This window comes from Hetaerina americana, unplaced genomic scaffold (assembly GCF_022747635.1).
Source record: "Hetaerina americana unplaced genomic scaffold, ioHetAmer1.1.p SCAF_6, whole genome shotgun sequence".
Classification (NCBI taxonomy): Eukaryota; Metazoa; Arthropoda; class Insecta; order Odonata; family Calopterygidae; genus Hetaerina; species Hetaerina americana.
The window spans coordinates 69,017,192-69,030,008 of NW_027287205.1; the positions used below are offsets into that span (position 1 = coordinate 69,017,192).

Sequence of the window (12,817 nt, forward strand, 5' to 3'; positions counted from 1 at the left end):
CCAGAAAGACCCGCTGGCGAACTCCCGTCCCTTTTTCCATCTCCGGCGAGTGTCCTGAAGGGACGGGGCGGGGGTTGACGGGGGGTGCGGGTGGCGGGGTGGCGAGGTGTGCGGGTTCGTGAGCCGGGAAGGGGAGGAGGAGAGCAAGATCCATGTCGGCACAAGGGATCCGCAGCTACACACTACCTCTACCGCCTCTGCTACTCCAAGGGCACGGGCCATGAATTCCTCCCACAAACCCCCAGTCCCCTCTCGCCTGCAAGTGGGATGCATGGCCCGGCAACGCCTCACGCACCAGTGGGGAGGGATAAAGAGAGAGGAAGGGAGAGAGGGAGGGAGAGAGAAAGGGAGATGGGAAGGCGGCAGTTGACAATGAGGATTGGATTATGGGCGCGGGGGGGAATGGGAAGAGGCCGAAGAGGGAGACAGGGAGAGAGAGAGAGAGAGGCGAGACGGGAGGAAGTTATACCGTAGGGGAGGGTGCAAAAACGAGGGGGAGGGGGGTAAGGGATGGGGGAATGGTAAAATGAGTTCGTGGGCGTGTGAGAGAGAAGATAAATGTAAATATAGTGTGGGAAATTTATATCCAACGCACACGTTTATTTTTCTGCGTCTCACTAAACGCACTTCCCCACCTAAAATTCGCCACGTTTTTGCGTAGGTATTATTGAATATTTACTAGGAGGAAAATACAAACACGCGGAGAAATCAAAATTAGCAAAAATGCTTTAATTTGGGCAATGTCGCTTTTCAAATGACCTTTTGCGAGAGGCTCTGAGAGTTTGGAATTATGAACATTGAAATTTCTCTGGGTAAATCTTACTCAGCAAAATGTGAACAGTCACGTTTTTTCTTTGGTTCCTAACTAAATGTAAGTATTATCGGATTGCTTATTAATAATGCGCAATAAAAATTACAAAACACGTTTCCCTAGAGTAAACTCGGAGGTTGACGTTTTCAAACAAAGGTCTTTGAATTTTAACTAATAATGGCGGTGAAAAAATATGTAATCTACTGTAAAAAGAACGAATTAAAAGGCTTGTTTGTCCAATGGCTACAAACCTAATTGGTAATTTCGAATCGTCACGAGAACTGATGAATTTAAACACTGCAAATATTTGCGAATCATAAATAAAATAGACCTGACAAATATAAACGCATGATATTTAGGGGCTAATACATCGCCAAACGAAACGAGGCAACCATGTTTTTTGTGGAGATTTCTCAAATACAATGGTTTCCGGATTAACTTGTGAAATTCTATTTTAAGAGAATTAAAAAAGTGTTTTCAATACCTCACAATTTATTCTCACCACAGCCGGCTTAATACGTAGACGTTATCAACTGATAATGACGTCAATGCATTGAAGCCTCTTGTCACCCCAAATATATTAACTTGAAATATCTTTTTTCATCGTTTATATAGGTTTCGTTTTTAACACATTCATTCTAAATTGTTTTAACAATTTAATTAACTACTTAAAATGTAAGTAAGATCAAGGTTAGAGTCTTCACCAATCATAAGCATTTTAATCTGCATTTGGCCACAAAATTATGCCATTATGATGCCTCTCCTTATTTAAAAAAATACATATAGTTCTAAGGGAACAAATTAATGAAATTGAGGAATATAAATTACAAAACAAAATCGCCACCTTTTTTTTGTTGACTCATTCAAATTGAAGGATAAAATGTATTCCGCTCACGTGAAATGCCAATCATTAAAAAGCATAATACATTTTCAAATTATAAGCCATGAAAAAAATCGCATTTTATGGGACGTCGTGTCCACGGAACGAGAAAAAGGTTTGGGAAGAACAATACCACCCGAAACAGGATTGTTCCAGTCCGCTGTTTACTAACATTTATCCCGACGATAACGGAAAATAGCGCATCGTAACATGGTCGCTGCCGTGAGTGTGAATGTCCATGGGATGGGTGTAGGGTTTTTATGTGTGTGGAGGTTTATCTGTGATGGAGAAATAATGCCCCCGATAAGGTAGTGAAACGGTTTCGCACGATGATCAGCTGGTGCCAGTCCAACTATTCTCCCGTGTACTCAGAGACCGTGTGGACCTAAGGGGCATGTACGGGCTCACCACTACCCTCTAGCAATAAATAGACTCTCATTGTCATTCAGTCAACTACCTCTCGCTTTTTCCATACCGTTTGTCGTGAGAGTTATCCAGGTTTCAAAGAGAACTGCCAGCTAATACAACTTTGCTATTTCTTATTTTCAGCATAGGTTTGGAGTTAACGGGCATATTTATTTCAGCATTTTAACATTTTTCCTAATAAATGAGAAATATTTTTTTTAAATTTACATAAAGGCAGACTCTGCTTAAGGAATATTACGAAAAAAGATTGACAAAAAATTATTCCACCGCAGAAAACTCGGCAAATGAATTACTTTGTCTCAAATATTTATACAATTATGTCGTAACAATAATTTAAGGTAAGCTGCTGGTCTTAAAATATCTTTAGTCTCTGAACACCTAGGTAAATTACATCTTATTAGAAATCAGTTGAAGAACCAAGAGGAGTTTTAGAAAAAAATGTTGACTGGCTAATTACTAAAAGGTACAGTGAATGAATGCATCTCAGCACTGACCTAAGAATAAGAAAAATAGAGGAATTTTTTTCTTTTTTTTTGTTTTTTTAGACGTATTTTATAGAAGAATATAAAATGAACTGCTCAATGTTAGCAGGATTTAATTTCCAGCATGTATTTCAAAACCCCAAAAATATTCTCTTTAAAAAACTGCAATTTGGCGACACATTGTCGGCAAATCTTTTTTTGTCGGCAAATGTCGGCAAATTTTCGTCTGGATGTTCCGTCTGGAACATCCAGGCGAAAATTAGTCCACGCAGTGTCTATTCTTCAGCTAGTCGGCCACAAAGGCATTCAAACCTTAGTGGACCTACCATTCGAGTAAAGGTATCACGTTAAAATACTATTGAGAAAGGTACAGGAATCATTGGCTATTGCTCTAATGAACTATATCGGACTTAGGTATAGAAATACGTTGGGGAAACTACCGGACACGGCCACTGGACCGTGTGTTGTGCCAATTAATAAAAGTGACTAGAAAAAATTTCAAAGAAAACACATAATTTACCTTGATCAGTATCTCGGTCGAGGTGAATCATTTTTTTACACTTTGAAATTGTTCCCTTGTAATGCGCGTTAGAAGATGGCTATGTTAAAAGTTACTGTCATTGTATCTCCCGCATTTTGTTTAATTTTGAGAGATACAAGGCTCATACGGCTGTCAGGCGAAGAAGTGGACCAAAAAAGTTTTAATACAGAATTGTATGGTAAAAATAATATTGAGGACAGAGAATTTTGAAAAAATAAAATTGGTAGCAGGTTGGAGGTAATACAGATATTTTAGGAGAGGGCTAAGGAGATAGGAGGATGGCGGGATTATTGGAAGGTAATTAAAGTACATCGCAAAGCAAAAGAGATAAGAGAAAGCGCGGAGTGGCAGCAGAATTGAAAAATAAGGGCGGAGGGAAGGGCAATAAACATAGAGCAGGCGAGCGATAGAATATCATTCGTGGAAGTTAGAGCTGAACAAGAAAATTTGACATTAATTAGGTCCGTATACCAACAAACCATTATAGGGAGGATGAAGATGACAGGAAATACGATATTTGAGGAAATTATTGCGAGTGTTCCTGGAAGGAAACAATTAATATTGAGGAATGGAACGCAATAGTAGCTGAAGGAAGAGTTGGCAGGAAGATGAAGGTCTAACGTATAAGAACAAGGAATGACAGCGGGGAGAGAAGAGAGAGTTATTTAGGAGATAAGGATTCATCATGACAAATATTTGGTTTAAACATCACAATATGCGTAGATACACAATAGGTATAGATAAACATGGCAAAAAATCGGAAATTCCTAAAGTTATCAAGTAGATTACAACTTGGTTAGACACAAGTTAAGGAAGAGCGTTAATAATTCCATTTCCCGGAGGGAGATCAAACTCATAATGCAGTAATAATGAAGTGTGGCGACCGATTCCAAGAGATAAAGGGAAAAACAGTTTGGTAAATGGAATGTAGAATCATTAAACAGAACGACAAAAAAAAGGATATCGAAAGTGGAAAACGAAACTACATAAAGAATAGATAGTAATAGGACAAGGAAATCATTGATTATGGACGAGATGATTAGAAGGATAAACAAGAGAATGAAACGGTTGACTATAAAAATAGAATGTAGATATAAGGAAAACGAGATCGATTTTATACTCAGCCGAGAAAAATGCAAAGAACGAAGCGCGGTCGTAGACGCAGTTCGTGGATAGGGAATATTGTATTTAGGAAAGAAGGGTGAAAATCAATCTCTTGGTATTGAGCTGTAAGCAATTTCCGGAAGTATGAAGGGAAAATGCAAGATAGACAAAAATAATACATAAAGGACCTATCATGTACTCAATTGCAGAAACGTAAAAAGAAAGTATGAAGTAGATTGAGACAGCTGTCTTCCAGATTACTTAATCGCTAGATAGAATTGGTGTTGGAAGAATCAAAATCAACTAAGGTGGTGGGAAAAGATAAAATTCCTGTAATATTAGTCCAAGAAAGTTAGCGAGGAAGAGGTTGGGGAGATTGTCTGGGTTAACTCTTAGCAGATAAGATGGAGGTTTTTGGCCGGAAGATTTCGTCAGATTCGATTTGAGTACATTTAAAACTGCTCAGACTGCCGATTGGCGAATACCGAGCTCAGATGGGTAGTGTTGGAGAGAGGATTGCTCATTATCACACCTCTTTTATACGTATACGTAGAGAAAATAGTAAAGGATGCCTGGAAAGAACTGAAGGTACGAAAAGAATTTGGTTGGTAATCCATATAATGAGCTAGATTTGTGGATGATCAAGCTTTATTTAGCTAGTCAATCATGGGGTTACAAGCTTTGCTGAGCGCTTCATAAAGTCGGTGAGAAAGGCATGGGATGAGAGTTGATGAAAATATTAGAAATGTCATGTGGATCTCTACAATTGAAAGTCAAGATAAACACTGAAACAGTAGGTGAGAAACTAGAGCAGCTGGAAAAGTTTAACTACCTAGATATTATTTTTGCCCAAGATGGTTAAAGCCGTAAGGATTTAAGAAGAATACTTTTGTTTGGCAAAGAACTTTCCACAAGGACATATTGATATCAGGGACTCTGACTAAGGATGTTGAGACAATTTTGGCTGTGGAGAAGAATACGAGAAGTGAAATGAGGAGATATAAACCAAACGAATAAGCAAAGTTATAGTCATGGTGGGGAAGAAATCCAAAATAGGGTAGGAGAGATGTACACAGACCATTTTGATAGCTATAGAACGTTGGCGGCCGTGATAGAGTGGAAAACGTGCGAGCCTGATAAAAATATGCATTCCCTATTCTTACATTTTTCTGGGCGAAGAATAACTAGGAATAGAATAGGCAAATTAAACGGACGGGAAGAAGGAAGAAAGCAGCAATATAGAAGGTTTTATTGAAATGTCTGGTATCAGGTAAGGTTAAGTTAGGCGAGGCAATAAATCATGTCATTATTTCGTCTGTTTCCCTTCAACCTCTACCTTAAAAGGTAGAAACCAAGAAATATTATTAATAAGCTTTACTGCAATCATTTCATCCTACAGGTGGAACCTCCGAAAATATTTCCTTTGCACTTTTGTAGGCATAATAACGTATATCCAATCGAATGACAACAATGAAAACAAAACATAAATTCGTAAATTTACTGTCGTGCACGGAAAACCGATAAATGATATGATTCACCAAGGCAAGAGGGATGACAAAACGGCTTTAAGGGCAATGTACCAAATATTATTGTGATCACGTTAAAACTCATAGAAAATACGTTCGGTATTTTCCACTTTCGGTTTATATTTCGGTATTTCATTAGCTAGTTTGTTTAAATTGCAGATTAGAAAGACTTTTAAAGCTGAGATCGTTAATATGTTTCAAGATTTATTCTATAGAGTGGTTTAGAAATCAGTTATCCTGCTAAAGATGAATTATTTACCCTACTTTGATAAACCGGTCGACTAATACTTGTTGAACTTCGGTTAACTACTGCAATTCATTATCCAATGGCCAAATCCTCTTAGTTATAATCACAAAAATACATTTCTTTCATATTTTAAATATGCTCCAGCGCTTAGAGCATGCACGTATGTTGGGAAAGAGGAAATACATCCGCACTTATCTGAAAGATGTAGTGATTGCAGTTATCCCGTGGGCCAGCTGACAGACTGCGCTTCTCTCGTACATTTGAATATGACCCGGTGATGTATGCTTTCTTTTAGTGAAATTACTGATGAACTACTCAGAGAAATACCATTGCTTTTAAACCACGTGAATAGCCGATAAGCATGAATGAAGTGACAATATTGCAACTTAGATTGACATGTAGAATTCCAGAGCTATCAAGGACTAGAGGCTAGTGCGTAGAAAAATGATCTAAATATGAAAAATTTAATTTTTGACCAACTCCAATTAATTTCTCTTGCAAAGTTCACCGCTACTCCTCCCTATGTAAGTGGTTCATTAGTCCATTTGAAGCGGAAGGTACCTCCCGTACGGAGAAACAGCAAATACGCCACCCAGTTCTCCATTCCCTTTGCTTACAGACCTTAAGAGGGAATGGCCGTCAATTTGCGCACCATTGGCCTAAAACTATTCGGGCCTTTCTTCCATTTCGACCCCCATTCCCGCATTCGAACCGTGGTGCGAGGGTATTATGTGAAGGGGACAAGCGAGGGGTATTTCCGGTTGCCTCCCTTTCCCGAACTCCTTATGCAGATGTGGCAGCAGGGATAAGGGTCGGGGTTGTATGGAGAAGGGATCGTAGGGGGGGATCTTCCAGGGTTGAGGAGACGGTTGGGGAGAAGGTCCAGTGGAGTGGGGTATAAGGGCCGTGTTCCCTTAGGGACATGAAGCCAACTTGCACACAAACTCCGCGTCCTCATATAACCCGACTCATTACAAGCTTGTCCAGAATTATCTTACCCCCTCGGCCATGCTGCAAGCTATGCTAAACCGGAAGGAAGTGTTCCTGGATTAATTGATTCAGTTTCCCCAAAACAAATGTGGAATACCCCCTGAATTCTGCTTGGCCCCACTCCTACATTAGTAATAAATTTATAATCACACCAGTTAATAATGTAGAGGAAATAATGCAAGGATACCATAAGATGTAGATTCCGATAAATATTGTTTTAAACAATATTTTACTCTTAAGTATGTTATGAATTCAGGGGATTAATTGTGGATTGAGTAGGCTGAACTAAAATTCCACCCATTTTTTGCACTCAACTTTCACAGACAAAAACCTACGACAATGTTTTTTAAATATATTTTTTAAAAGAGCAATGAAACAGGAAACTAGACCATACAGTGTAAAAGGAATGCTATGTGGTAAGGTTTTTTATGCGTATTAACTTTTTTACTGCATCTATGTGTCTGTATTAATATTAAATATTGGTTTCCCCAGAAACACTTTCAATGATGATGCCAAAAAGCACCCTTGTAACAATTGAAAGAGTCATGGATATAAACAATGAATATCAACGATATCACCGCGTTCAGTTGATGCCGTTAGAATGTTGACACTTAACTTCAAATATTGCATATTAATAATTCAAAACCGAATACGATTCTTTCATGAAAGAGTGAGTTGCAGCGAAAACTTTGCTTAAAAATAAATTTTAGAACTAAGAAATTAAGAACAATTTTAACGATTTTAGTTCAAATTTCCAACGAACATAGAAGTAAATGATGCATTTTTGACATGCTTTATCCATTTCAAATCAACGTAATTTATATACGTCATCAGTTTATGGGAATTCACGAGCATATTTTCCATTGGCATTAGGCATAATTTTTTTTTAGGAAAAGAGCATTTTATAAAGCCATGAACAATTGTGAAATTTATATGACTATGCAGATGAACAAGGTGTAAGGGTTCTAAACTATCGAACAGTAAATTAATGGACCATTGGGAGTCCAACAATTACTATCTCTAGGAAAATGAATCTGATTTAATACATTTTTTACTTACAGATTTTCTTATCAACGGTTATGATTTCCTTTGAAGAAATAAGATTGCTGCTCAATTTGGCTGAATTAAATTTTTATGAACGTCTACTATATTTACGGCGAAACATGAAATTTAATTTGTTATGCACGTTTAAAATATACGGAAGTAATCCGTTTCCGAAACATTTCAATTAAGACATAGGAAAATATTAAGATTAATGATAACAACAATAATTTTGTAAAAAAATATATACAAATCTAAACAGAATTGCAATCAAATAACCAAGCGGCATATGCCTTTAGCATTCAATACAGAGGTTTGTTAAATTACATTAATCGGGCAGATATTACTGTGAAGTTAGCTTCAATTGAACAAATATTTACAGTTCTAAATGCAATGGTGGTAGCCAAAGAACATAATTTAAACTTTTCACACCCAGGAATAGCATGGACATAATTAACTTTACAGCGAAAACTTCAGCGTCGTCGCTCGAGCAATTATCAGGATTTCGTTGCGTTGGATGTAATTGTCTGCGACCTCACTACAGCATTGTGGGGTGGACGAGAGGTTGCATTGCGTTTGAGGTGAGGAAGACTAAAGGGAAACGCTTGTAATTCAGAGAATTGGAACGTTTCATTGATTGCTTCGCTTACGTGCGTTGCAATAGGAAGGAATTTTATCACTAGTATACAACCGATTTTATCCCTGGGAAATTGCCGAAGCCATTTCGAAGAATACATGTTTAGAGTAGAGGCAGCTTCAGTTCCAATCTTCATAACCAATTGCGTATATTTTAACTTTTCGGCTTACTTTGTCATTTAAAATGAGCCACGATATTGAAACACTGTCTTAGACTGATTAAACTTGTAAAAAATTCAGTATCTTTTTTACTTAACATAAGGTAATGAAATTATTAGATTATTGACCTTTGAAAAAAATAGTATACTTTCATTGTTTGCGGTAAAATTTTCAAAGATTTTTTTATCATAGATTCAAGCTATTCGAATACCTCCTTAACAATATATATTTTCAAAAGCATAGTAATTATCTGATGTTAATTTCAAGCATTCCTTTGAGAATTTTTTTTCATTTTATACTGGGTTCCAAAGGAAGAAACTAACGAGGTTCAGTGATTACTAACCACTTCATTGAGAAGAGTAGGATGCATTTCTTGATGCATTCTCATCACCGTACCAATTAGAGGTCATAGTGAAAATGTAATCATTAAAATCGCCAGGAATTGTAACACCAGTCTTTAGTGGTAGGTGTAAGAACACCTGTATATATTTAAACATCATTCTCCACACGTCAATGAGACTTGCCGATCAGCACGACGTTTCGCCGGGTTTCCCTCTCACAAAGGTTAAATTCAAGACAATTTCCGCCCGGAAATTGCCTAATATCTGTCATAGGCTCAACCATTGCTAATTAATAATATAAAGTCATCCTTATCCAGAAGAGGCCCATGCCTACAATAGGGTTTCATTCCGCGTATCTATCATGTCGTAAGTATTTTAGATATTGAATCAGATGCATACGCCAGTATTCAAATGTAAAAGTGAAGATCATAGAGACGGTAAATTTCACCGAACTTGAAATCGGTCAGCAGAAAATAACGCTATGAGCCAAATGTACCAATTTTTTTGCATCAGGGAGGAATCAGTTTGGGGAAATGTTTGTGTCAAAAACTTGCCCTAACTAACGCAATACTGATAGAACGGGCATAAAATAAAATTTTAGGTTAGGATATGAAGGGTTTAAAGAGAGCCGGTAGTTGATACCATGCATGTTATGTAAAGATTGAAAGAAAAAAAGACGAAAAACTTATGATTCGAAAACTTAGGCGATGAAGGGAGCGAATAAGCAAATAGTGGTAGATTATAAGATAAGGACGTGAAGAGGAATCGAGAATTTAAACCGAATGGAGAATGAAACAAACGAAGAAGTACTAGGTATGGTAGGGCAGGATATATTATATTTGGAAGGAATGGAAAGGAAGCTAGAAACCTGGATGCAGCACTGTGACTGGTGATAGGCTGTTGAAGACTGTAGCCGAAGGGAGAATATCAGGCAGGAGAGGTGAGGGGAGGAAAAGTATAGGCATGTTCGACTGAATGAAAACAGAAAGTAAGCATAAGTGAAGGATTTCTTGCTGCACAGGATACTAAGTTGTCTTGTTAAGGAAGACTTTAAAAAGGCAGTCTATGTTCATCCAAAACCTACTTTGAACAGCAGATTAACTAAAAATGTAGATTTCAAATTCCAATTTATGTATAAATCAACAATGTTCACGAAGGGGAATAAAATGTTTTTTAAATACTGCAAAAGGTAGATAAATTCATCTAGGGAATATATTTGTAAAAGTCTAAATTCAGATGAACCATTGATATCCCTACAACAGAGCTGTCAAGGCTATCATTAAATTGCTTAAATTATCTCGAATTTCACCCGGAGAATAATGGAGTTTACTATCAGTCTCACATACTTCTACCCTCTCTTAACCACATTCCTCCATATTTTCGCTTCACACTCCTTCGCCCGTACTCGCCCCCGGCGCAATTTCAACACTCCACTTTCCATTACCTTTCCGTCACCCTTTACCCCATTTCACACCATCTCCCTTTTACGTTTTTTTCATTTCAACGCCCGGGCAGCAATTATTCCTGCGCATGCCGCATTAGAAGAAACGCTCAGAATATATTTGTGAAAATGCCATTCTGGCTTTTAACGCCGTTTCGAAATAAAAGGGTTTTGCGACAGTTATGCCAATTTGCATAGTTAGCTCGGTGGCGGCAATTGTGTAACCCTCTCGGATATACCGCGAAGCTCGACCCAGGTCACTTTTCTCTCTATTCTTCCATTCCACTGTATTCCTCCTTGTATAAGAGAGAGCTGCCTTGAGTCAAAATGTCGACCTATCCATCTTGAATTTTGCCACGGGGACCAATGCTCACCGAGTTCATCCCCACAATTACACACATCAAACTATACCACTGGAATATAACTGCATTCGTTCATAGGTGATTTGCTTAAGAAAATAATAGTATTTGATATATTTTCCCTTTTCCTTCTACATATCTTGTTCCAAGGCATCTAAATTTTCTTTTTCTGGAATGAAACGTCACCCGAGTGATACCAATAGCGGCTCGGTCTAATTAGCCCCTAATGTCAGGGAGATCGAACTTATTTTGTCCACGCACTTGAAGACATTAGTATCAAATTTTGGAGTATCAAAACTTTCGGACATAGTCCTGCACCCCACAAGTACAGTGATAAGAAATGTATTTCTATAACGAGAAACATTTTGCTCGCGATGAGTTTTATAAACTTTGGAAACGAAATTGTAGATGACTGAATCCTAAAGGAGTAATGAGAGTATATTTCGTTGAAGTCAATCAAATACCTAGTGTTTTTTTAAAATCGGGATTTCAGTACTCAAAAAGAGAGACATCCCTCGACATATTCCAAATGCTTTTACTTGAATGTGACTAACGGAGAATTATGGTAACTAGATGGAAAATCTAGAAGTAAAATGGGGTCAGCATTTATGAACATTGGAATTCTGGTGGGATTCGTGTGTTTTGGTCAAGATTTTTTTCATCGCGGCGAAATTTAATTCGAAAAGTTCCTCACTGATTGCGCTCTCGATATATATGAATGATTCATGGAGCTTCCATTTCCCACTTTCAGGTCATACGCAGGAGATCCAACTATGGGATTGTTCCATTTTATGACTTACATCGAGGAAATCGTTTGGAGGGGAAAATTTATTTTTTTAGGCAAAGTCCGTAAAGAGGAGAGAACATGAGAGACAGAAAATAAAAGGCAGCAGGTTATTAAAGGGTCATAAAAATCGTTACAATGGGTTGAATAGAAGGCGATAAAATAGAGAAAAGGGTATTGTTTGATGAATACCTACGATTGAAGGGATTCATAGAATGTGAATAAGGAACAACTTGAGAAGAGTGGGATATTTACGTATACAGACTTCACCAATTCGCAGAATGAACATATCTTTAAAATAAAAAACATTATCATTGCGTAAAAAAATAACTATATAAGTTGAAATTATGCTGTCTGCTTTATTTTAATATGAGTAATGATTAAATGTGAAATTTATATTAACCAATGTCGAACCAGTTTCCAATCATTGAAAATAACCGTTTTTCCAAGAATAGATCGGTTACGTTAAGATCAATGAATCAATGAAATATCATTAAAGCATTTCTTACATTTTACTAAACATAAATTACTTCTAGAGAAAAGCATTCATTTAATTATCAAAACTTAATTTTTGTACATTCCATTTTATGTATTTTGCAAATATATACGCATTTATAAATAAAAATTGGATAAAAAATATTTCCAAAATCATGTAAAGTAAGTTATCTCTACACTATCTCTAAGTCGTCAACCTTCACCAATTGGTTAAACATATAGTCAGCAGCTAAAACTCAACTACAATATATGTAAATACTTTTTCGATTGAGATCTCCTTTTTATATGAAACATTTAAAATTTTATACAATCACGTCTAATTTGATGCCTTCATACGAGGGTCATCCGGAAAGTAGTACCCGTTCGTGAAATAAAGACACAAAAGTAAATATTAACAAACATAAAAAATTTTATTTGAAAGAGGATACTTTAAACTACTTCTCAACATAATCTCCAAGCAAATTAAGGCATTTGTCATAACGTGTGACAAGTTTCTGTATTCCTGCTGCATAGTCCTTCGCCGCCAGCTCATTGAGATACGCGAGGGACCCATC

The 12,817-nt window shown here is 37.2% G+C and overlaps 1 protein-coding gene across 1 annotated transcript in view; it reads right to left on the reverse strand.

The window, feature by feature from the left end:
• The window catches only part of LOC139695161 (zwei Ig domain protein zig-8-like), a 711,122-nt gene that overhangs the window by 218,433 nt on the left and 479,872 nt on the right, over window positions 1-12,817 (reverse strand). The gene's annotated exons all lie outside the window — the stretch shown is intronic.